Raw genomic sequence first — 25,426 nt, 5'->3', positions numbered from 1 at the left:
TAGATATTATTTAGATTTGATCTCATCTAGATATTATTTCATCTAGATCTTATCTTATCTTATCTTATCTAGATTTGATTTTATTTTACTTATGGGCTTGGATTTAAAACATATTTGTAAGCTTTGGGGCTGAAAAAACTATATAACAGCACCAAGGTTCTAGTTTAGGGGCCCCCCTCTCTCCCTCGGGGGAGACTCTCTCTCTCTCTCCTCTCTCTCTTCTATTTTTCGTTTTTAGTTTTAGTCTCTCTTCTCTTTCTCTTTTATTTTCATTTTTTTCAATTCCAGTTCAGACTTTTAGTTTTATCAATAAAATTTCATTCTCTATTTGATTAATGGAAGGCTAAGTCCGCAGCGTTGTTTTCCCTTGAGGATCAAGCACAGTTCTCTTTGAGGTTCTATTATTACTGTTAAATTCTGTTTAGTTTTTCCTCTTCACTAATTACTTTGAATTTGTTGCTTTTAATTCATGCATGCTTAGTGCTTGATTAATTGTCTCTGCGCTTAATTTACGTTCATGCTTAATGATCGTTTATGAGTAATTGGTGTATGTGATGCTTAATCACATAATGAATGCCTTATGTTGAATTTCGCTTAGTAATTTAATTTAGGGTTGGATTAAGTGGTTAAACTGATAAAGGATAAACTCTCGTAACCTAGGATAAGAGACTTGCTTGTGAATCAAGGGGAAGCAACGTGTTTTAATTCTGATATTTTCTAATTCACATATATTCGCTGTTTAATTTACAAAAGCAAACAACCCCCCCCATCGTTACTGTTACTGTTACTGCAAGTATATTATGAACATTTGGCTTGTCACTGCTCGTTGGGAAACGACCTAGGATCACTTCCTAGTTACTGCATTTTCATGTTTATTTGATTCGGGTACGGCCTCGATCACAGATATTTTGGATTCTCTATTCTATCCTTCCTTTTCGTTGAAGAAGAAAAAAAAATCTTGCTCTAATGGGAATTTATTGTGTTAGAATTATTTTCTGATAAAATTTATTAGTGGCTTGCATTCTAAATAGCACCACAGGTGCATCAATAATCAATTATCAGTTATTTTTACAATTCTAAAATAAAAAATTGTTTTAGTAATTAGTAGTAAAATCCTTTATCGTTGTTATGAATGGAACAATGATAAAAAAAAAACACTTGAGCCATGTGGGAATGATATTATGAAAAGGAAGGGAAAAAGGGACATAGTGAGAACTTGGGTTCTGTGATGGGAATTGCATGGCAATCACTAATAGATATGTTGCCTCACACACACTTTTCCTTGCTTCTAAATTTTAGCAATGATAAAAAGCCACAATTATCACTTTTTGTATTTTGAATTCACTATCTATCCCTATTGTTTTTCTTGCCCTAAAAAGCTTTGTCAAATTTGGTATTACCTTCTTTCTCTTCTTAATAGTAAAAGGACTGATATGCCGAGCTGCAGGTGAAGCAATCTTCTGAAACTTTGCTCCCCTTGCAGGAGTTATAGTGCCATTAAGTTTGATGCTCTTTCTAGACATGGCTCTCTGGAAGTTCTTGGATGAACTCTTCTCGCGTTTTCTTGGCCAATTGTCAAGCTCCTCACTACTACTAACTCTTCTTGAAAGCATCTTCTCTTTGGTGTAAACCTCCAGCTCTTGCTCCAATTTTGATTCTTTGAGTTCTCTTTGAGCTATTTTTGTTTCCATCAATATTTCCTTCTCGCTGGCCTTGAGAGCTTCAATCCATGCCTCAGCTGCTGCTACTTTTTTATCAGGAATTTCTTCTGCTGAGGCTGCATGATTTGTTAAATACTCATACTCAAATTTTGAGATAGTGATCATGGAACTATGCTGTGCTGTTAAAGCTCTTTCTCTCATGGTACTCTCAGTAAGAGTTTTCAGCTTCTCTAAGGTTAGAGCTTCAGATGCTTTGGCTACTTCTAGCTTTTGCATGACGCCTTGCAATCTTTCCTCGGTCATGTCTATATCTAACTAAACTTTTTGAATTTCTTCCTTGGTGGCTGCAACTTCCTGGCTTACATCCTCATTTTCCTTTTTTGCTTCTTCTGTTTCTGTCTTCAGCTTTTCAAGAGTATGAGATAGACTCACGACTATGGATCTGGCCTTTTCCTTAGCAGCATACACAACTTCTAATTTAGACTTTGCCCTCAAAATCTTGAAATTGAGATTTTGAATTGTTGAGTCTACTTTCCCTTCCTTCTTCTTCAACCTATTTGTCTCAGTAGTGACATGCTTCAACTCATTTCTTATGACATCCAAAAAGGCCATAAACTGGAAACCTTCTTCTCTAACCAAAGCTAATTCTTTCCTAGTTGCCTCCGATTCTTTTGTTATATTTTGTAACACTATAGAGTCTTCTAATTCCTCCCCTTTTTTGAATCTTCCTTCCAATTGCTTTGTACTCCCATCTCCTTGAACCCTTTTATCCTTTTCCTTAACTGACTTTAACTCATTCTGCAAGAAATCAACATCTGATATTGTCACAACCAATTTCATTTCAAGCTCCTTTGACTCATCAATCTCTTCAATGGCCTCCTTCAAATTTCTCCTCGTGCTTTCCAATTTGAATGAAAATTCATTTGCTTCCTATTTTCTCTGGGTCTCAATATCTATCAGTTCTTTGGAAGCCTCAATCCGGGTAACGGATGGTGCGACCATCATAGGTGTTTAGGTATGGGATACCTTTCTGGCCAAACTGCACTGGCCTAACCTTGCAGAGCTTGAACTGCCATTTACACAACATACAAAGAATATATGCTAAACCATAACCATTAAGTAGGAAAAATTGTAACTCGAAAATGAAATAAAATAAAAAACTATAAAAGTCCTGAAATTGACATTTTAAAGGTTCATTAGCATCAACACATTTGTTAGCCTTTATATAAGATAACTAAACTCAGCAAAGGTACACATTTTACCAGAGTTCAGACAGGAACTGATTCTGCAACTAATTTGGTTAGGTCAATTCAAGCTCACATTTTACCATAGTCTATTCACAAGCCAGTGGAGAATGTTAGAAATAAGGTTTAAAATTTACAATGTTTGTAATTCTAAGGACAAGACTACATTCTTAGAACATGAATAGCTGAGAATTTGTTAACACCTAACTTTCCATTCAAACCTCTGGATATATATATATATATATATATATATATATATATATATATATATATATATATATATATATATATATATATTACAATATCCAGCTACATAGACTTCAAGAGAGTTTGCTAAATGTATCAGATTCAGAATTGGTCAAGCTCAATAAACAATAAGAACTTTAGCATATTATTTCCCCCTGATAATGTAACATATTTTGGTTGCATAACATGAAATAGATAGTTATTCTAAAAATTGAGAAGCTGCAAACATACCCATGAAACCAGCAGGGTAAGTCTTGTCAATCCTAACTTTGCCATTGACAAGAACATGTCGCTGCATCAGAATAGCAATGAGTTCACGGTATGTCAGAGCATACTTCAGCCGGTTTCACAGAATTTAAAATCCCAAAACTGTATCTCCCTCTAATCTGAATCTCCCTCTTGTAAAACTGAACTGTTCATTCTTCCTTCACTGGTAAAATATGCTTTTTTGTCCTCCCACACCACCTGTATAAGCAGCTCCTGTTTAGTGCTTCACTACGAAAATCCACCTCCAAAGTTGTCTATGTGTGTGTGTGTCTCTTAAATTAACACTACTGCCACACACAAACTGCAACCATCCTAATTTTGTGACCAATATACCCAATTAATGACCAATACACACACAGAAACTCTAGTTCTCCTCTCAATGCTGATTCTAGTCCTACTATTGAGCCTGCAGCTCCTATCTTTGAAGCTGGATGTACTTCTGTGCAAGCTAATTCTCCTCAGTCATTAGATTAGTCTCTTTCTGAAATTTTTCCTCAGTTAATTGTCATCCTATGCACATCGGATTAAAGTGTGGAATCCTTTTACCTATGCTTAATCCAACTCTGTTACTTGCTCACTGTACCATGATGCCTTCTTAAATGATTTTCTGCTACATGAGGTTTCTAGCAGCGAGGAATAACCAAAGATGCTGCAGCAACGACTTCACCGAAGTCCCTATATTCTTCTTCATAGAGGCATCCAAATTGGCTTTCATAAGACAAACAGTTGGCTGCTTCCATTTATGAATTTGGACATTATCATTTGATACCACTTCAATTGCAGGCACAACTAAATTCTGATATTTTTCTAACAGTAGTCACATGGGGACTTTCCTTTGTTGAAAACAACCATTGGTTTCTTGTAAACCAGATGGTCCACAGAAATTGACAGATACGAGCCACTTCAATCTATAAACATTTGTCAAACTAGACCGAAAAGTCCATATCTTACAAAACATCCATTCTTCCTTCTAACGAAGATGCAAACCATGCCATGTTCGATTCTTCACATAATAATAAAGCATGTTCCATAGCTTTCTTCTAAGATCATTAACTGAGATGGATGATGCATTTTGGGTAGAATCATTTCCCAAATCTCACAAATAACCGTGCATCACAGAAAAAGTACCATCACTAGTCAACTTCCAATGTGACAAATCTTTGTGAGCTTCGGATAAAGTTAAAAAAATAACTTTGTTAAGAATGTGTGAGCTACGAAAACCATTTATAATCTCGTTGCTTGATCTTTGCTTCAGCTTCCATGGAGATTGTGGTCTCTTTTAAATCCGTTGTTGCAGATCCGACAAATGAATCTATTAGTTGCCAAGAGAGTTTATGGAGACCACCTTCTCACTACCAGTGGGAAGGATTTCTCTTTTACTACCCACACTAGAATCCCATACTTCTAATGTAGGACTAGTGTCATACCCTGTTGGATCCTAACATTGGATCTTGGTTAGCATGTTGCTTTTGCTTGTATTATTATAACTTTATAAAAATATTTACATCTTGGTTAGCATCTTGCTTTTGCTTGTATTTTTATGACTAGTCTCACAACTGTTGATTTCGATATTTGTATGTTCTTGTACGTCATCAATGTAATTTGCTATATAAACAATTGTTGTTCATGCTGAGTGAACCTTAGATTCCCATTTGAGACTGAATGCAATGATTCTTGCGGACAATTTGCATTAGTCATTGTATTTAGTCTTGAATTGTCCATTTGGACAGTTTGGGGAGACTGATATTTTTATGTTAGATTCATTCGTTAAGGTTATTATTATTTTGATTAATTTGATCAAATTTCGGTACAATGCATTTCACGTTGTTCTCTGAGTGCATACTTGATTATCGGGAAATTAATTTCACCGATGTCATGTTGTGTACTTGGAGACCAATGCAAAATGCTACCGAAATTTAGTCAAATTTTCAAAATAATGCTAACCCTGACGTTTGAAGCTAACATAAAAGACAATCTTCCTAAATGGGATAGGGCCACACCTATAAATAAAAAAGTGAGATTTTCATGCATGGAATTGCTTAGATGGATCGAAGTTGGATGAATGAAAGTCACATGAGCCCAAAATATGAGGATGGCATCGAGCAGTTTTTGCAATTTGCTTCAGAAAGAGGTTGACCGAATGAAGAAGGAAAATATTATTGTCCTTGCATCAACTGTTTGAATGGAAGAGAACAACTACTGGACGACATACGGGACCATCTATTGTGTGATGGGATTAAGAAGAATTACACGACATGGATATGGCATGGTAAAGTGACAGACATGCAGAGTGGGTCCCAATCTGAACCGTTTGATGTAGAAATGGGAGATCGTTTGGAGGACATGATTCATGACCTTGGACAAGAGTCTTTCCAGCAAGCACACGCCCCTGTGTATGAAGGATTGCAGAGTGATTCAAAGAAGCCTTTATATACGGGGTGCAAGAATTCCTTAACCCTGTTGTCTGCGGTGTTAAGTTTGGTTAATGTGAAGGCCAGGTATGGGTGGAGTGACAAAAGTTTCACCTCACTGCTCGAGGTAGTGTACAATCTGCTTCCAGAGGACAACACGTTGCCGAAAAGTTACTATAAGGCGAAAAAGATATTGTATCCAATGGGTATGGAGTATCAGAAGATTCACGCTTGCCCCAATGATTGCATACTGTACAGGCATGAATTCCAAGAAATGTCGAAATGCCCTATTTGTGGGACTTCACGGTACAAAGTGAAGGATGAAGAGGAAAGCAGTTCTGATGAAAACTCCAACAAGGGCCCCCCAGCAAAGGTTTTATCGTATCTTCCAATCATTCCAAGGTTTAAGCGTCTTTTTTCTAATGAGGACGATGCAAAAGACCTTACATGGCATGCAAATGGAAGGATTTCTGATGGAATGGTCCGTCATCCGGCTGATTGCTCCCAGTGGAAGAAGATTGATGGTTTGTATCCGGATTTCGGGAATGAGCCAAGAAATCTTAGATTTGGACTAGCCAGTGATGGAATGAATCCATATGGCACCTTAAGCACTCAACACAGTTCATGGCTAGTTCTGCTAGTAATTTACAATTTGCCTCCTTGGTTGTGCATGAAGCGAAAATACATGATGTTGTCTATGATGATATCGGGCCCAAGATAGCCAGGAAATGACATTGATGTTTATCTAAGTCCGTTGGTTGAAGATTTGAGAAAGTTGTGGGACGAGGGGGTTGTAGTGTTTGATGCGTTTCGCAAGGAGACGTTCGAAATGCGTGCAATGCTTTTTTGTACCATTAATGACTTTCTAGCATATGGGAATCTCAGCGGTTACAATGTTAAGGGTCATCATGCATGCCCCATCTGTGAAGAAAACAAAAGCTACATACAACTAAAACATGGAAGAAAAACAGTCTACAGTAGGCATTTCCGTTTTCTAACACCCAATCATCCTTACAGACGACTGAAAAAAGCTTTTAATGGAAGTCAAGAGCATGATATTGCGCCAATACTGTTGATTGGTGAACAAGTATATCAGCGGGTTCAACACCTGAATAATGTATTTGGAAAGATCCAAAAGTAATAGTTGCATATGGAAGAAGAGGTCCATTTTCTTTGATCTTCCGTACTGGTCTGATCTAGACGTTAGACATTCTATTGATGTTATGCATGTGGAGAAAAATGTTTGTGACAGTGTGATTGGGACGCTCCTTAACATTCAAGGCAAGACGAAGGATGGCTTGAATACCCGTCAAGATCTAGCTGATATGGGGATACGATCACAATTGCATCCAAGGTCTGATGGGAAGAAAATTTACTTGCCCCAGCTTGCCATACTTTGTCCAAAAAGGAGAAGATAAGTTTTTGTCAGTGTCTTTGTCGGGTTAAGGTTCCACAAGGATACTCTTCAAATATTAAGAGTCTTGTGCGTTAAAGGAGCTTAAGCTTGTAGGGTTAAAGTCTCACGATTGTCGCGTGTTCATGCAACAATTGTTAGTCGTGGATATACGAGACATCTTGCCAAACAAAGTCAGGTTAGTCATAACTCGCCTGTGCTTTTTCTTCCATGCTATATGTAGCAAAGTCATTGATCCTATCAAGTTTGATGAGCTGGAAAATAAGGTCACAATTATACTATGCCAGTTAGAGATGTATTTTCCCCCTGCTTTCTTTGACATCATGATTCACTTGATTGTGCATGTGGTAAGAGAAATCAAATGTTGTGGTACTGTTTATCTACGGTGGATGTACCTGGTTGAGCAATACATGAAGATCTTAAAAGGGTATACAAAGAATCTATATCGTCCAAAAGTATCTATTGCTGAGAGGTACATTGCAAAAGAAACCATTGAATTTTGTTCAGAACACATTCAGAAGGCTAAACCTGTAGGCCTTCCTGAGTCTCGGCATGATGACAGAGTGGGTAGTAAGGGTTCAAGAGGACGGCATGTGATCACTCCAAGTGTAGAAGATTTGTTACAAGCTCACTTGTATGTCTTGAACAACAGTAATGAAGTTTTGCCATACATACATAAGCATGAAGCTTTAGTCAAACAGAATAATCCAAAAATGTCAAAGAATTGGGTATTGAAAAAGCATAACAAGACTTTCTGTGATTGGTTTAAAGATAAAATCTTTGCAGATGAGAATGCTTCAGAAACATTAAGAAAACTAGCAGATGGGCCTAAAAGGAATGTTATAACTTGGCAAGGATACGACATAAACAAGTATTCATTTTACAAAAAAGCACAAGATGACAAAAGTACAATGCAGACCAGTGGGGTCACCCTAAGGGCTAAATCTTAACACTTCGCAAGTGTGAATGACACCAATCCCTGTGTAGCATCCATCCCTTACTTTGGGTTCATTGATGAAATTTGGGAGCTTAACTATGTGAAATTTATTGTATGTGTTTTCAAATGTAAATGGGTTGACAGCAACACCGGTGTGTGTACCGATGATATAGGATTTACGTTGGTAGACCTAAAGAAACTTGGTTACCACAATGACCCTTTCATCATGGCAAAACAAGCTAGACAAGTATTTTACGTGCAAGACCCCTGTGATGAAAAGTGGTGCGTGGTTCTCCAGGGCAAAACAATTGGTGTCAATGTAGAAGATGATGATTCATACATGGACACCTATGTTAGTCCTTTGACCACACAAATGACTCCTAATGTTGTCAGAGAAGAAGAAGCTGACGACGTTCATGCTAATTGTAATGATCATGATGAAGGAGAATTAATTAACATCGTCTAATGTAATTTTCTATTTATATATTTGATTTTGCTAGATTCATTTACATAACTCATACACATAATTCAAATTCATTAATATTTAATGGACATTTAATATGAGTCCATAAAATGGAGCAAATCAATACTACATTTCTATTTAGAATCAATCAATACTACATTGGGTTGTGTCATTGGTTTACTAATTGCATTATTGAAAACATGCATATATTGGGCCTTTAGACTACTTGAAAAGCAACCTTTGAAACCCCACAAAATACAAAACAACCTTAAAAAAATAAACACCACCCAAATCTAAAAACCTCAATAGCCCAACAAATTCACTCCCACCTTAGAAACCCCAGAAACAAAACAATCCACCACACTTGCAGAAAATTTTAGGCAAAATTGGGCCTTTAGACTACTTGACCCCTAACATCATGCATCTTGTTATTTAAAGAATTGATATGTTCTTTCTTTGTCATTTCATTATAGCGAGGAGCATGTTGTTGTGCTTCATTACGTGTTAAAGTAGATTAGGTATGGCTAAGTGGGATTGGTTTTCAATTTCAAATGAGATTAGGATATTTTTGTCTCCTTTTTGCCTTGTAAAATTTTAGGGGTGAGAAAATGTTACTCTAATTTAAGGGAGAGTGTCTTAAGGTTTAAAAAAGCTTATGTTTATCTCAATCTAAGAAAATGAGTGGAAATATAAGCTATGATATATTATACATGAGATTTTATTTGTTTATCTAGAATAGTCATAGAAAATTAGTTTATGAAATTATAAAAATTGATCACATTTTATTTAAGGAACTGTTGATGTCGATATTTGTCTGTAATTGAAATTTGCATTTTGATGATGTATACAGGATCATGGCTTCTCCACCTGCCTCGCCACCTCCTCCTCCTGCTCCTTCTGACGCATCAGCTTCGCCGTCTACCGTGAAGCAGACACGCAAAGCCTCACGCCTACGATCGTTGTCTACTAGACCACCTGGTGCTGAGAGACCAATGGTCCATGTTGATCCTGCTACCAGCAAGGCCGACGGTCCTCACAGGAAGAAATTAAGAACATATTTGGGATTGTCGCACGTGATATGGTGGACGTCACCTACGAGAACTGGAAGGAGGTCCCTATTGCTTAGAAGGAATTGATTTGGGAGGATATTCAGGTATTTTTCTTTTCTTATTTGATTTTGTTTAATTAATAGCCAAAAAATACATTATTGTAACAAATAAACCTTATTTGATGTTGTCAGGCAGAATTTGAAATCCCAGAGGCTTCTGACAGTAGGATGAAAAGGAAGTTACTTCAGACCATGGGCGAGAGATAGAGGCAGTTTAAATCAGACCTCACGAGGAAATGGGCCCTTACAGCCGATCAGGACGGTGTGGAGGACACTGTCTATGAGAAATACGACATCAGCAAGGAAAAATGGGCCCAGTTTTGCCAGACTCGCAGAGACCCTTCTTGGGAGGTATATTCCTTGCCATTTAAGTTGTATTTCAAAAAACATTAACTTGTTATACTTTATTCTAGCAATTTGAAAGATTATTGTTTTATTTTTGCAGGATATGTGCAAAAAGGTATAGGCCATCCAAAAACAGAACACTTCCCCCCATGTTTTGTCTCATGGGGATTATGAATATTTGGAGCAGAAGCTCCTGGCTGAGAAGAGGAAGAAGAAGATGGAGGAAGCTGCACAGTTAGGAAGCGTTGATGGCATCATCAACCCTCCATCCCCGGTCAGACGCCACATGAAGTGGAAGATGGCCCGCACGAAGAAAAAAGGGGAGATGACGACTAAGGCCGCAAAGGAAATCGCTGAGAAGATCGTAAGTCATTTTAAACTAACCATTAGAATTATATTTCAATATTTTGTGAATGCCATGTACAACTGTGTGTTTTCTGTGCAGGATTCCTTTGAGGAGCATGCGACACAGGGATCCTTCGTTCCCCATGGACGTCAGGATGTTCTCACCGCTACTATTGGACGTCTAGAGCACCCTGCACGTGTCCGTGCTGCTGGAGCCGGTGTCACCATTAAGCAATACTTTGGATCGGCTCCACGGACATCCCGCAGCTCTTCCTCCCTACCTCCTGAAGAATTGCAGCAGCTGACCCAGCAAATCAGGGACCAACTAGAGGAGTCCATCACAGAAAAAGTGACGCGGCAGCTCATGGCATTCTTCAGCTAGATGCAGTCCCAGATGCAATCTCAGGGACTTGCACTACCTCCCGAGCCTCTGGTTGGTCCCTCTGGTCCTCGAGTAAGCACCAAGGGGAGTTGTGTTGATCCCTCAAGAAACGATCTTGAGACGGGTGACTCAGATAGGTGCGGCTTGTACATCGAAGCAGATCCTGCCCGCTTGGTTGCCCTAGGGAGAGTTTATGAGGGATCCACTATTATTCATAACACTCCTTTGTTGCTTGGCCAAGGAAAGGTGGGTGTGGAGGAGGTTACAGATGCTGATGCTCTAGTTCCTGTACCCACTGATGATGTTTCCTTAATGGCATCATCGGTGGTTATCATGAATGGCTAAAATTTCGTACACGAGGATTAGGTTGGCTCTCCAAGTTAAAGATTATCGATGAAGAGAACTTCAAAGCTCCAGAAGAGGATGAAGAACTTCGAGCTCTAAAAACAGAACTAGGAAAAGCAAGACTTGCCAAAGAAAAATTCAAGTTGGTCGCTACAGACATCCGGAAAGAGTGTTCTGGGTTACGAGAAGAAAATGCAGCTACCGCAAGAGCCCTTGAATGAAAAACCAAGACGGCTCGCAAGGAAGATCATGGCCGTGACAAATTTCGTGGAGCTTTATGGGGCAACAACAGTGAGCTCAAGCTTCGAAGGGAAGAGAGAGACCAATCACAAGCACATAGCATGGTCTTGAAAGAGGAGTTAGCTGCTTGCTCAAGGTCCAAAAGAAACTTGTCTCAGCGTTTATGCGAGACAGAGACCAACATGTTAGCCATCGTCAGCAAGTACCAAGAAGAGCTAAATCTAGCCACGGCCCACGAGCATAAAGTGGCGGGCGAGTATGCCCGAGTGTACGCAGAAAAGGAGGCTAGAGGAAGGTGATCGACTCATTACATCAAGAGGCAACAATGTGGATGGACCGATTTTCTCTTACTTTGAACGAGAGTCAAGAACTTCCCTGATTGCTAGCCAAGGCCAAAGCAATGGCGGACACCTACTCTGCCCCCGAGGAGATCCACGGACTTCTAAGCTATTGTCAGCATATGATAGACTTAATGGCCCATATAATTAGAAACCGCTAGGAAGTTTGTATTGTCGCTTAGATCTTGACTAGTTATAACTTTCTGAATAAAATGAGTTTATCCCACGTTTTTAATCCAAAAATCAGTGCGAATCAAGTCACTCCTGAATTTTATCTCTAGCATGCATTCATTTTTCTTTACCTACTCCTCACTTTTGGTTTTTTTAGGAAAAACGCCATAACTAAATGCGCCCCAAGGCATCCCTATCGCACCAGATCCAAATCTAGGACGGTGGGTGACCAAAAGGAGACACAGGAACAGATGAAAGCCGACATGTCAGCTTTGAAAGAGCAAATGCCTTCCATGATGGAGGCCATGTTAGGAATGAGACAACTCATGGATAATAACGTGGCCACCGCTGCCGCTGTTAGTTTGAATGCTGAAGCAGACCCAACTCTCCCAACTACCGCGCACCATCCTCTCCCAAACGCAGTAGGACAAGAAAGGAGCACACTGGGGCACATCAGCAACCCTCATTTGGGATACAACCGGGTGGCTTACCCTTTTGGATTACCACCTAATTACACGCCACCAGTCATGCATGATGACGCGGGTCATGTCCCTTCCCCCATCCTTGAAGGGGAGCCTCCTCAACAGCCCGACGAGGTTCACGAGGATCATCGAGAGTATGACCAAGGGGATGTCAATTTCTACCCTCCGGTCCCCGTCGAGGGGCCGGCGCCTGTAACATCCTGGAAATTTCTACCCGGAATTTTTGGAAACGATGTATTTTGAATGATTATATATATATAAGTATTATTCAGTGTATATGCATATATGTTCTTGGTAGAAATAGGAGTAGTGGGGGCAAGATATGCGGGTTAGGCTAATTAAGGAAGAGAAGTCCATAACTGGGAGGTTATGGGTTAATTCTTAATTAATTAGTTTAAAAATCATCTTTTTGCGTGCGACTTAAAATTTAACGAAACCAACCTCTGAACCATGCTCAGGGTTTTATTCTGAGCGTTTTGATATATATATTGCGTACTTTCGAAAACTGGCCCCGACGGACACAGAGAAACGCGAGGTACTAGAACCAGAGAAATGGCATGCAAACCGAGGCAGGATTTTAGCGTTTCAAAGGTCAGATTTTCCTCACTTATGTGGCTGAGTATGGGTCACAATCAAAAGAGAAAGTGGGCCCTTCTTGCTCCACTCAAATGGAGACATGTGGCATAGTTTATAATAAAATAATAGAAAAAGAGAAAACCCTTTTATTTAAAACCAAAAAGCTTTTCTCTCTCTTCACTCAGCCCCCACACTTTTCAGACAGCTCTCTCTCTCCCTCACGTTGCCATTTTCTTCTTCTTCATTCTCCATTGAAGCTCCAAGCAAAGCTTCAACCTTTGGCCATCATTTCTGCCCCAAATCGCGAAAGGAGGGCATTTTCGGGGTCGTGAAGTGCGTGGCTATGAGTGGGACTTCGAAAATTCAGGTTTGGGGTTTTGGGAGATATGATGGGTAGTTTTGTTAGTTTTCTGCTTCATGATGGTTATTTGTGAAGACTCTTGTTGAAAGCTTGTTGAAATTGCCATGTTTGGATGAGTTAAACATACCCATTCTGTTTTAGGGTTTTTGTGATGATGTTTGTGATGTTTATATGCTGAAATTGCCGATGGAAAACTGTTAGAGATGAAGGGTAGAACTAACCTAGGGTTAGAAAGTGAGAATGTGATGTTATGAGTGGAAAAAAAAGAGTGAGGCTTTGAGGGTTGGAAGGTTAAGTCTGAATTCTGTGGTAAATGGAGGTTAAAGTGAGTTAATACTAGCTTGAAATGTCATTTAGGACTTGGGAGAAAGCTTGGACTGTGCTAGAGAGAAAAACAAATGATCAAAGTGAATAAAGAGCCATTTCTAGGGCAAAATCGGGTGTTGAAGAGTCAAATTTTGATTCGGTGGAATTTCAGGTGTAAATTCAGTTTGAGCAAGTTTAGATTGAGGTTATGGACTTGTGAGAGGTGAGAGTTTGCTTCAAGCTTACCTCATTCTCAATTTCACTTTTCAAACCTAGAAAACCCATTGAATTGAGGGGTGTTGGACACCTAGATTCTGTGTTGCTGTGCTGTAAAGCTTGATTTTGGGTTAGACATGATTGATACATGATTTGGGACTTGTAGGAATTGATTTGGGCAAGATTGGATGAGAGGATGTGTGATTTTCGAAATCTGCACTTATGCAGAATTTTGCTGTCAAAATAGGTGCAGCAGGATTTTGGCTTTGTGCAGAAAAATGCTTGTGTGTGGTTGGCTGTGGAAAGTCTAGTGCAGAATGAGTTCTGGATGTTTGCTAGTAGATCCCAACGGTCACAATGTAGGCTTATGTACTATAGACTTCCAGTAAAAGTTTGGAGTCGATCCAACGGTTAACGAATTGGATCGAAGGAATTGTTACTGGGGTCTTTAAGTGAGAAAAGCTGTGATTTTGGTTGGTGTGTTGAGCAGAGTTTTCTGCCTTTGCCCTGTTTTGCTTGGCTGTGATAGCTTGTGCTGTTTGAATGTTGTTTTGCTTGGGAGGATTGATGGGGACCCGGTGTTGAGAGAAACGAGGATATGGGCTACGTGGGAGTACGTGAGCTCAGATGGAGGTGGGCAACAGGGGATGGTGGGTTTATGCGCGCATTGTGGATGTGGAAAACTTGTTGTGCACCATCGCCCGACCGCCACCTAGTACCACATGTGATGGGTACCCCATAATCCTACAAGTTTGAGATGAGGAAGTGTTGAAGGGTGAAACTTCCTGCTTTTATTGTTGACCACAGAGTGGTACCTGGAGATATGTCGCGGGGGTCAGGAGACCTTGGGGATGTCAGGTGGGGTGCTATTGCCCAAAACCAAGCTTGACCAATCCCGACCCAACCCGGGCATAGTCGGTCAGTGAGAACCTGTGATGTACCTAAACAGGCGAGCTCCTGGCAGTCAACAGATAAAAGGAACAAAGACCACAAAGCAAGGAGGCTTGTGGTGGCTGGCCAGCTGTGAATTTTGTGTGATATGTGGATTATGGCCTCTGGTAATCGATTACCAAGGGTGGGTAATCGATTACAAGGCTTAAAAATGAAGACAGGAGGCTAAGATGGTCTCTGGTAATCGATTACCAAGGGGTGTAATCGATTACCAGGCTTGAAAACGAAGTCAGGAAACTAAGGGAGCCTCTGGTAATCGATTACCAGCCTGTGTAATCGATTACACAGAGGGATGGGTCACTGGTAATCAATTACCAGGTATGTGTAATCGATTACACAGTGTATTTTTGCATATTTCATGTCCTGAGGCTGTGTAATTCAAGTTTAGCCTCTAGTAATCGATTACCAAGGCTGTGTAATCGATTACCAGAGATGAAAAGCCTTAAGATACTCCTTTTAATTGCATGTAGTGGTTATGAGACGCATTGTGCAGCGGCATAGTTAGATTCTTGTGAAAGAGTCTACCCCTTTCTTTTCTTTCTTGTAGATCGTGATGGCGGCGCAGCTAATCCGTGATCGAGTAGAGACGGAGTGCCTAGAGGGAGCTTGGGAGACCCTCGAAGGCAACACGAGGTGCCGATTTCGGGGCACCATTCGATTCACGGCTACTTCTTTGGTGCATCCAGATGAACCTGCACGGACGCTTCAGCGCACGGTGGAGTGGATACTACCCACGCCTACACCATATCGTCTAGTGGAGCCCGTCCAAGTGATTGAGGTAACGTCATCCGAGGAAGACCCTGAGGAGGATCTGGAGGAGCTACCTCCTGAGCCTGCTGTGGATGCCCTTGACTTTCTAGAGGGTGATGAGGATCCACTTCTTGAGGTGGATTCTCCCGAGGAAGTCATGTCGGCATCTGAGGCAGACTCTACGGAGGATAGTGGCCCGGGGGAGATGGCGATCAGCGGAGGCTCTTCATCCTGGTGGACAACTTTTTGGATTAGTTTTGTATACTTTTGAGGGTGGGTGTATCTAGGACTGACTGTTAGGTTTACTCTTTTGTTTTTGTATGGGTAGACCTGATGTATAGGAATTTGATGATTGTATATATGTGGCTGAAGCCACCACTATGAACACCTTTGCTCTGGATGACACTATGTATTTTGTAAAACTCCCATATTTTTGGACAGCTTTAAATGATGAATGCATTTATAATCGATCTTGTTATTCGAAAAGAAAGCATTAGCAACTTTATTTGTAAAAGAGTTTATCGACCGTATTTTATTCTTTTATTTTCAAGTGACGACCTAAAGTAATGGCTGGTACATTCTTCCTTTTGAAACTGCAAAATAGTTTAGAGATTATGAGCGGTAAGAAAGAAATGACTCCGAATAGAGTTGTGAACTGGCCATTCAGGACTCTGTAGTGAGGATTTTCCTTCTAAACCTAGTTATGGTGAAAAGAGAAAGGAATGAAAAAGAAAAAGAAGAAAAAAAAATTTACCATGGTTTTTGTAAATTAAATCATTACTATTAAACCAGTCATTATTTTGGGGACGCCACAGCGCCCAACACATTGCCTCAACACAACCTCACAACACAATCAATATTATTGTCCATAGAAGGACCACCCCCGACGGCGGAAGAAAGAAGGAAACTCGATCTCATAGAGGAGAGATTAAGAGATGTTGAAGGCTTTTGCGACTATCCGTTCGCGGACATGGCGGATCTTTGCTTGGTACCGGACGTCATCATCCCCCCAAAATTCAAGGTACCTGATTTCGACAAGTACAAAGGGACGACTTGTCTTAAGAACCATCTCAAGATGTATTGTCGCAAGATGGGGGCGCATTCTAGGGATGAAAAGTTGTTAATGCACTTTTTCCAAGATAGCTTGGCTGGAGCTGCGGTCATTTGGTACACTAATCTGGAAGCTTCCCGCATCCGTACTTGGAAGGATCTGATTACTGCCTTCCTTAGGAAATATCAGTACAATTCCGATATGGCTCCCGATCGCACTCAGCTACAGAACATGGTTAAGAAGGATAGTGAGACCTTTAAAGAGTACGCTCAGCGGTGGAGAGACCTGGCAGCAGAAGTGGCCCCTCCCATGGTCGAAAGGGAGATGATTACCATGATGGTAGACACCTTACCGGTGTTTTACTATGAGAAGTTGGTAGGCTATATGCCCTCCAGCTTCGCGGACTTGGTATTTGCCGGGGAGAGAATCAAAGTAGGTTTGAAGAGAGGGAAGTTCGATTACGTCTCCTCCACAAGTACCAATGCTATGAGGATCGGAGCAACTGGGGCATAAAGGAAGGAAGGAGATACCCATTCCGTCACTTCGGCGCCCGCATGGGTCAAGCCACCACAGACCTCTCATAGTACCCATTAGTACGCGCAACATCACCCGAGCTTCTCAGCTCGCACCGGGAACTCTTCTAATTCAGCACCCGTACAGCCAAGAGCTCCCGCCCTCATCCAGAGGGAGACCCCCCAAACTCCGGCTCCAACCACGACTCGCCCGACCCGCAATGGCCACTTTGGCGCCAGTTCCAACACGATGAGGAACTTTCCCCCGAGGCCAATTCCAAAATTCACCCCGATCCCAATGACATACGAAGACCTCTTGCCGTCCCTCATCGCCAACCAGATGGCTGTGATATCTCCCGGGAAGATCTACCAACCTCCTTTCCCAAAGTGGTATGACCCTCATGCAACTTGTGCATACCATGGGAAAACCCTGGGCCACTCCACCGAAAAATGCCTAGCCCTTAAATACAAGGTCCAACATTTGATAGACGCCGGATGGCTGACATTTCAAGAGGACCGGCCCAACGTGAAAACGAACCCGCTCGCCAATCATGGAGGGGGAGTAGTTAATGTCGTTGAGTCGAGTAGGCCGTGCAGGTCCACGCCTTTGAAGAATGTGACGACCCCCAAGAGGTTTATCTACGAGGCCCTACAAAATGGGGGCGTAATTCCCCACGGTGGGCATGAAGAGGATTCCTGTTTGTTGCATCCCGACGAGCTACATAACATGGAAACATGTTTAGCAGTGGAGGGACTTTTGCAACAGATGATAGATCGAGGCCGGCTGGAAGTTGGCGATGAGGGGAGTGAATAGCAGCATATATGTATGCAGTCCGCAGATGAGAGAAGTTTTGGAAGGCCTAAGCCTTTGGTGGTATATTTCACCAGAGACGCAGCTCCCCAAACGCCCCGATACCCCTCGGTAGTTAAACCTGTTCCATTTCCGTACTGAAACAGCCACACAGTTCCGTGGAGGTATGCGCCTCCAAGCGAAAGGAAGGAAGAGGCCACTAACATCAGCTCGTTGTCAGCCAAAGTGACCAATATCACGGGGCTAAGTAGTGTGACCCGCAGCGGTCGCGTGTTTGCACCCCCCGACCTGCCGACACAACCTGCAAACGTTAAAGGGAAGGCAAAGATGGTGGAAGAACAAAATGACAAGACGACCCTCACTTCGAGCGAGGATATTCCAGTGAAAGGTCTTCCGGAGAAAAAGGATGGTTGTGGCAAGAAAGAAGTATCGCTAGAGGAGGCAGGCGAGTTCCTCCGCATTATTCAGCAAAGCGAGTTCAAGGTCATTGAGCAGCTCAACAAAACCCCGGCCAGGGTCTCTCTTTTGGAACTACTCATGAGCTCTGAGCCTCATCAGGCTTTGCTAGTAAAGGTCTTGAACGAAGCTCATGTAGCCTAAGATATCTCTGTAGAAGGCTTTGGAGGACTCGTTAATAACATCACCGCCAACAACTATCTCGCCTTCGCCGAAGAAGAAATCCCTGCCGAGGGGAGAGGGCATAACAGGGCTTTGCATGTATCAGTCAAATGCATGGACCACGTCGTGGCCAAGGTGCTTATCGATAACGGTTCCAGTTTAAACGTAATTCCCAAAAGCACGTTGGAGAAATTACCGTTTAACGCTTCCCATCTAAAGCCAAGTTCCATGGTGGTCCGTGCCTTCGACGGTACCCGCTGAGAGGTTAGGGGAGAGATTGACCTCCCTGTACAGATAGGCCCCCATACCTGTCAGGTTACCTTTCAAATAATGGATATTAACCCGACTTACAACTGTCTTTTGGGACACCCATGGATCCACTCGGTGGGGGTCGTTCCCTCTACACTCCACCAAAAATTGAAATTCGTAGTAGAGGGGCATTTGGTTATTGTGTTGGGCGAGGAAGACATCTTGGTAAGTTGCCTATCCTCTATGCCATATGTGGAAGCCGCAGAGGAGTCATTAGAGACAGCCTTCCAATCTTTTGAGGTAGTAAGCATTGCCTCCGTAGATTCCTTCTCTGGGCAACCTTGCCTATCTGATACGGTGATGATGGTGGCCTGGGTGATGTTGGGGAATGGTTACGAGCCCGGAATAGGTTTAGGAAAGAACAACGGCGGCAGAACCAGCCTGATAAGCACCAGAGGAAACCGTGGGAAGTTTGGGTTAGGCTATAAACCCACACAGGCGGACATAAGAAAAAGTGTTGCAGGAAGGAAGAGCGAAAGCCAAAGCTCGCAATTGGGACGAAAAGTCGAAGGGGGCCCGCCCTGCCACATCAGTAGGAGCTTTATAAGCGCGGGTCTAGGACACGAAGGCCAAGTCATTGCAATATGCGAAGATGACTTTCCGAGTAGGTCAGATTTGGTACGACCATGCCCTCTTGGTTTCCGACTAGGAAATTGGCGAGTGGAGGAGCGCCCGGACATTTACGCGACAAGCATAATGTAACCCTTTGTGGCTTTTAAACTCTACGATTGGGCCTAGGCTTTAGAGTTTCCTTTTGTTAAGACTTTATGTCTGTTGTTCCTGAATTTATAATATAAAGATCTTTCTTCATCTGTTCCTATGTCTCTACCTATTATCATTCATTTGCATGTTTATTTCTTTACGTTTAAAACTCCAGATCCGACGACGAGTCCCTCGAAGGTACTAATACCTGGGACCTGACCATCGATTTCAAGCAAGAAACGGATCACACGGAGAGTGAAGAAGATGAGGATGTGGGACTTCCCTCGGAATTGGAGAAGATAGTTGCCTATGAGGACCAAGAGATGGGGCCTCATCAAGAAAAGACGGAACTAGTGGACTTAGGAATCGGCGGTGGGGAAAAGGAAGTAAAGATAGGCATGGGTATGACCGCACCCATCTGTGAAGAATTGATAGCCTTGCTAAAAGACTACCAAGACATCTTTGCTTGGTCATACCAAGATATGCCCGGGTTGAGTTCTGACATCGTACAACACAGATTACCTCTAAATCCTGACTGTTCCCCGGTAAAACAAAAACTGAGGAGGATGAAGCCCGAGACATCCTTGAAAATAAAAGAAGAGGTAAAGAAATAATTTGACGCTGGTTTTTTGGCAGTCGCTCGGTACCCAGAATGGGTTGCCAACATTGTACCAGTCCTTAAGAAGGATGGGAAGGAGCGAATGTGTTTGGATTATCGGGACCTGAATCAAGCCAGTCCCAAAGAAAATTTTCCTCTGCTGCACATCGATATCCTCGTGGATAATACGGCCAATTTTGCTTTGTTTTCCTTCATGGATGGGTTCTCCTATTACAATCAGATAAAAATGGCGCCGGAGGATATGGAAAAGACTACCTTCGTCACCCTGTGGGGGATGTTCTGTTATAAGGTGATGTCCTTTGGACTCAAGAACGCCGGGGCAACTTATCAACGGGCTATGGTGGCTTTGTTCCATGATATGATGCACTGAGAAATCGAGGTCTATGTGGACAACATAATTGCCAAGTCTAAGACCGAGGAGGAACACCTTGTCAACCTGCGGAAGTTGTTCGAAAGGCTTAGGAAATATCAATTAAGGTTAAACCCCGCTAAGTGCACCTTCGGGGTCAAGTCAGGGAAGTTGCTAGGTTTCATCGTAAGCCAGAAAAGGATAGAGGTGGACCCCGAAATGGTGAAAGCCATCCTTGAGATGCCAGAACCCCGTACCGAGAGGCAGATCCGAGGTTTCCTGGGATGTTTGAATTATATTGCCAGATTCATATCATAGTTCACCGCTATCTGTGAGATGTTGTTCAAACTCTTACGCAAAAATCAATCTGTCCGCTGGAACGAGGATTTTCAAGAGGCATTTGGAAGGATCAAAAAGTGTCTCATAAACCCTCCTGTGCTTATGCCACCGGTACCCGGAAGGCCTCTCATCTTGTATATGACAATTTTGGACGAGTCGATGAGATGTATGCTGGGGCAACATGATGAGTCCGGGAAGAGAGAGTGCGTTGTCTACTACTTGAGTAAGAAGTTCACGGTCTGTGAAATGAACTACTCCCTGCTCGAAAGAACGTGTTGTGCTTTAGTTTGGGTGTCCCACCGTCTAAGACAATACATGCTGAGCCATACCACCTGGTTGATATCCAAGATAGACCCGGCTAAGTACATCTTTGAGAAGCCTGCTCTCACAGGGCGGATCGCCCAGTGGCAGGTTTTGCTATCCGAGTTCGACATAGTCTACGTCACCCAAAAGGCGATAAAAGGAAGAGCCTTGGCAGATTATTTGGCTCAACAGCCTCTCAACGACTATCAACCCATGCATCCCGAATTCCCGGATGAGGATATCATGGCCTTGTTTGAGGAAAAGCTAGACGAGGACCGGGACACGTGGATCGTGTGGTTTGATGGAGCATCAAACGTTCTAGGCCATGGGGTTGGAGCGGTATTGGTCTCTCTGGACAATCAATGTATACCTTTCACAGCCAGGCTGGGGTTTGACTGCACCAACAATATGGCTGAGTATGAAGCGTGTGCCCTGGCCGTCCAGGCAGCAATTGACTCCAATGTGAAGCTACTCAAGGTGTACGGGGACTCAGTACTGGTGATCCACCAGCTGAGAGGGGAATGAGAAACTAGAGACCCCAAGTTGATACCCTACCAAGCCTATATCAAGGAATTGGCTGGTTCCTTTGATGAGATGTCCTTCCATCATGTTTCCCGGGAGGAAAATCAGATGGCGGATGCGCTTGCCAGTTTGGCGTCCATGTTCCAGCTAACACCGCACGGGGACCTACTGTACATTGAGTTCTGGTGTCGTGGCAGACCTGCGCATTGTTGTCAGGTGGAAGAGGAACGGGACGGTAAGCCTTGGTATTTCGATATCAAGCGATACATTGAAAGCAAAGAGTACCCACTGGAGGCTTCCGACAACGACAAAAGAACATTGAGGAGATTGGAGGTCGGTTTCTTCATGAGCAGGAGCATACTATACAAGAGAAACCATGACATGACCCTCCTGCGATGCGTGGATGCCAAAGAGGCGAACCACATGATCGAGGAAGTCCACGAGGGTTCGTTTGGAACGCACGCTAATGGGCATGCTATGGCCAGGAAGATCCATAGAGCAGGTTATTACTGGCTCACCATGGAAAGCGATTGTTGTGCCCATGTAAGGAAATGCCATAAATGTCAAGCGTTCGCAGACAATGTCAATGTTCCGCCACATCCTCTGAATGTCATGTCCGCCCCTTGGCCTTTTTCCATGTGGGGGATAGACGTCATAGGGGGCATCGAACCCAAGGCTTCGAACGATCATCGCTTCATTCTCATGGCGATAGATTATTTCACCAAATGGGTCGAAGCAGCTACCTACACCAATGTCACGAGGAGTGTGGTGGTCAGATTCATAAAGAGGGAGCTGATTTGTCGGTACAAACTCCCTAGGAAGATCATTACTAACAATGGCACCAATCTGAATAACAAAATGATGCAGGAAATGTGCGTGGATTTCAAAATCCAGCATCACAATTCCACGCCCTACCGACCAAAGATGAACGGAGCCGTGGAAGCAGCCAATAAGAATATTAAGAAAATTATTCAGAAGATGACAGTGTCGTACAAAGATTGGCATGAGATGTTGCCTTTTGCCCTGCATGGATACCAAACTTCGGTACGAATTTCTATTGGGGCAACATCTTACTCCTTGGTTTATGGGATGGAAGCAATACTCCCATTTGAGGTAGATGTCCCTTCCCAGAGGATACTAGCAGAATCAGGCCTAGAAGAATTAGAGTGGGCTCAAACACGCTACGACCAACTCAACCTTATTGAAGGTAAGCGTTTGACGGCCATAAGCCATGGGCGCCTGTATCAACAAAGAATGAAGAACGCGTTCGACAAGAAGGTGCGCTCGTGCAAGTTCCCTGAGGGCGACCTTGTGTTGAAAAAGATGTCCCACGCTGTTAAAGATAATCGAGGAAAGTGGGCCCCGAACTACGAAGGGCCTTTCGTTGTAAAAAGGGCTTTTTCCAGAGGCGCCCTGGTGCTTACCAACATGGATGGCGAGGAGTAACCTTCACCCGTGAACTCCGATGTTGTCAAGCGATACTATGCTTAGGATCTGGGGCAATTGAGGAAGTCGCTGCATGTTCTTTTATTTTTGTGTATGTCCTTCTTGGTTTCCCCCAGGGATTCCTGTCCGCTGTAATTTCTCATCATAGTCTTTTAAAAGAAGAGAATATGCAATTAAGGTTTCAGTCCTCAGTTTGTGTTTCAAACTATGTCCAGAATTTGATAACCTAAGCCTTTTTGCTCAGTCCATGGGATGCCCCAAGCGTTTAATTAAAACTGAACCTGAGAAGCTTTCACTAAAAGGATTATTGCATTTGAAAATGCTCATGCATATGCATACGCATGCATTCGATAGATCGTCATCTCATGCCCAACACTGGACAAGCGGGAAGCGCAACTGGGGGACAGCCTAGTGTCCTTTAAACTCTCAGTAATTATTACTGTTGTCTTTAAGTAAATATCGGATGCTTCATCTACCCTAAAGGGGGTTCGAGTAAGTGAACGCCGACCCGTAGAGAGTGCATACTAGTGTCTTCTCTCTCTCTCTCTGTATATATATATATATAGCTTAGCTCGCCTGGGCAAGCTGAGCTCGCCAAGGCGAGAAACCCCTACACGAGATAGGTTAAAAGAGGGGGAGGGGTGCGTTTTCTTCACCCAAAACTTCCCCCCCACTTTCAAAAACACCAAAGCTACGGGACTTGCCATTTTTGCACCCCCAAGCCACCTTTTGTTGCATTTTGCTTTCGTTTTTGATACTCCTACTCACTCCAACAAGTAAGTACCTCATGCTTGAGCTTTCTAGCTTTCCATTGATGTATCTTGGTCTTTTTTTGGTGCTCTGAATTGTGTGAATGTGCCCAAATCTGTGGAGCTATTTTGGCTTTGTTTCATGCTTGTTGGTTTGAGTTAGGGGTTTGTAAGGGATGGCCCTAGGCCTATGGTGCATTCTGAAGTAATTGGGCATGACACTTTGCCCCCATTCCCCAAATTTTGATGCTTAAACATGCGCCCACCAAGTGCTCGGTGAAATGCCTTAATGGCATTTGCGCATGGATTTGTGAATTTTTGCTTGGGGATTTGACTTGTGCATATATGGCTTCCATTTTTTAGTGTTCAGACAACTTGTAGGAGCTAGAATATGTGCCCGAATGTGATTTTAGGCCTAGGAACCCAAGCTCTTGATTTCAATACAAGAGGGCATGAAAATGAGAGCATGTTGGTGAGGACTCCCCTTTTAGGCCAGCATTTGGTTTCAGCTGCACCTTGATGTTTTCTTTACGCCTAGATTGAGTGAAGATGTTATTCACCATGTACATGTATATATAGAATAGGTAGCAAGAGACAAATACCCTTCAAATAAAGCTTGTATATGTTGAATAGGTGGTCAAGCGCTTTATAAATATACACATGTTTGAATGTGGCATGAGAATGCTTCCCAAAATGAACATATGATGTGGAATTGCCTTTAAAAGTGTAGATAGATGGCATGAAAATTCCTTTTCAAATAAATGCAAGTGTGTGCATAACATGAAATTGGCTCTCAAATGTGCATATATGTATAAATAAATGTGAATGAAACAACAAAAAACCTGTATTAATTTGTATGTTAATTTAGGTAGTAAAATACCTTGAATGTGCGTATGAAAATTTTGGTAGCAAAATACTTTGAATACAGACATATGTAATTTTGGCACAATACCTTGAGCATGCATATATGATTTCTTTTCAAAAGAATATGTGTGGGATATAGTTAGCTAGAATGCTTTGAATATCCTTGTATATTGATATAGATAGCAGGATATTTTGCGCGTATGCATGTTCATAAATGTTCTTCTTCAGGGAAATGTGTGCACAAGTTTGTTCTAAGTCGAAGAGATTAGTATGCCGTTTTTGCTTTAAAATGGCATTTCCTTGTAAATTAACTTTTCAAACGTTTGTCCTCGTAGGAAATGGCTCCGAAAAAGATTTCCACGAAGAGGTCTAGGAGAGATGTCGCGGCGGAAGGGTCCAATGTCGCCCCCGAGTTTGATAGCCACCGTTTCTGGAGCGCCGAGCACCAGCAGCGCTTCGAGGCCATCAAAGGATGGTCGTTCCACAGAGAGAGGCGCGTCCAGCTCAGGGAGGGTGAGTATACATATTTTCAGGAGGAGATAGCTTGCAGACATTGGACGTCGCTGGTTACTCCCATGGCTAAGTTTGACCCTGAGGTAGTCCTGGAGTTTTATGATAATGCTTGGCCCACAGAGGAGGGAGTGCGAGACATGCGTTCATGGCTGAGGGGTCA

The 25,426-nt window shown here is 42.5% G+C and overlaps 1 pseudogene; it reads right to left on the bottom strand.

Annotated features, from left to right (window-relative positions):
* Positions 1–1,295: 1,295 nt before the first annotated feature.
* LOC114378920 lies at positions 1,296–2,663 on the bottom strand (annotated as a pseudogene).
* Positions 2,664–25,426: the final 22,763 nt, after the last annotated feature.

The sequence above is a fragment of the Glycine soja genome, chromosome 12, assembly GCF_004193775.1.
Source record: "Glycine soja cultivar W05 chromosome 12, ASM419377v2, whole genome shotgun sequence".
In the NCBI taxonomy this organism is placed as follows: Eukaryota; Viridiplantae; Streptophyta; class Magnoliopsida; order Fabales; family Fabaceae; genus Glycine; species Glycine soja.
This window is presented reverse-complemented; position numbering and strand designations above follow the sequence as displayed.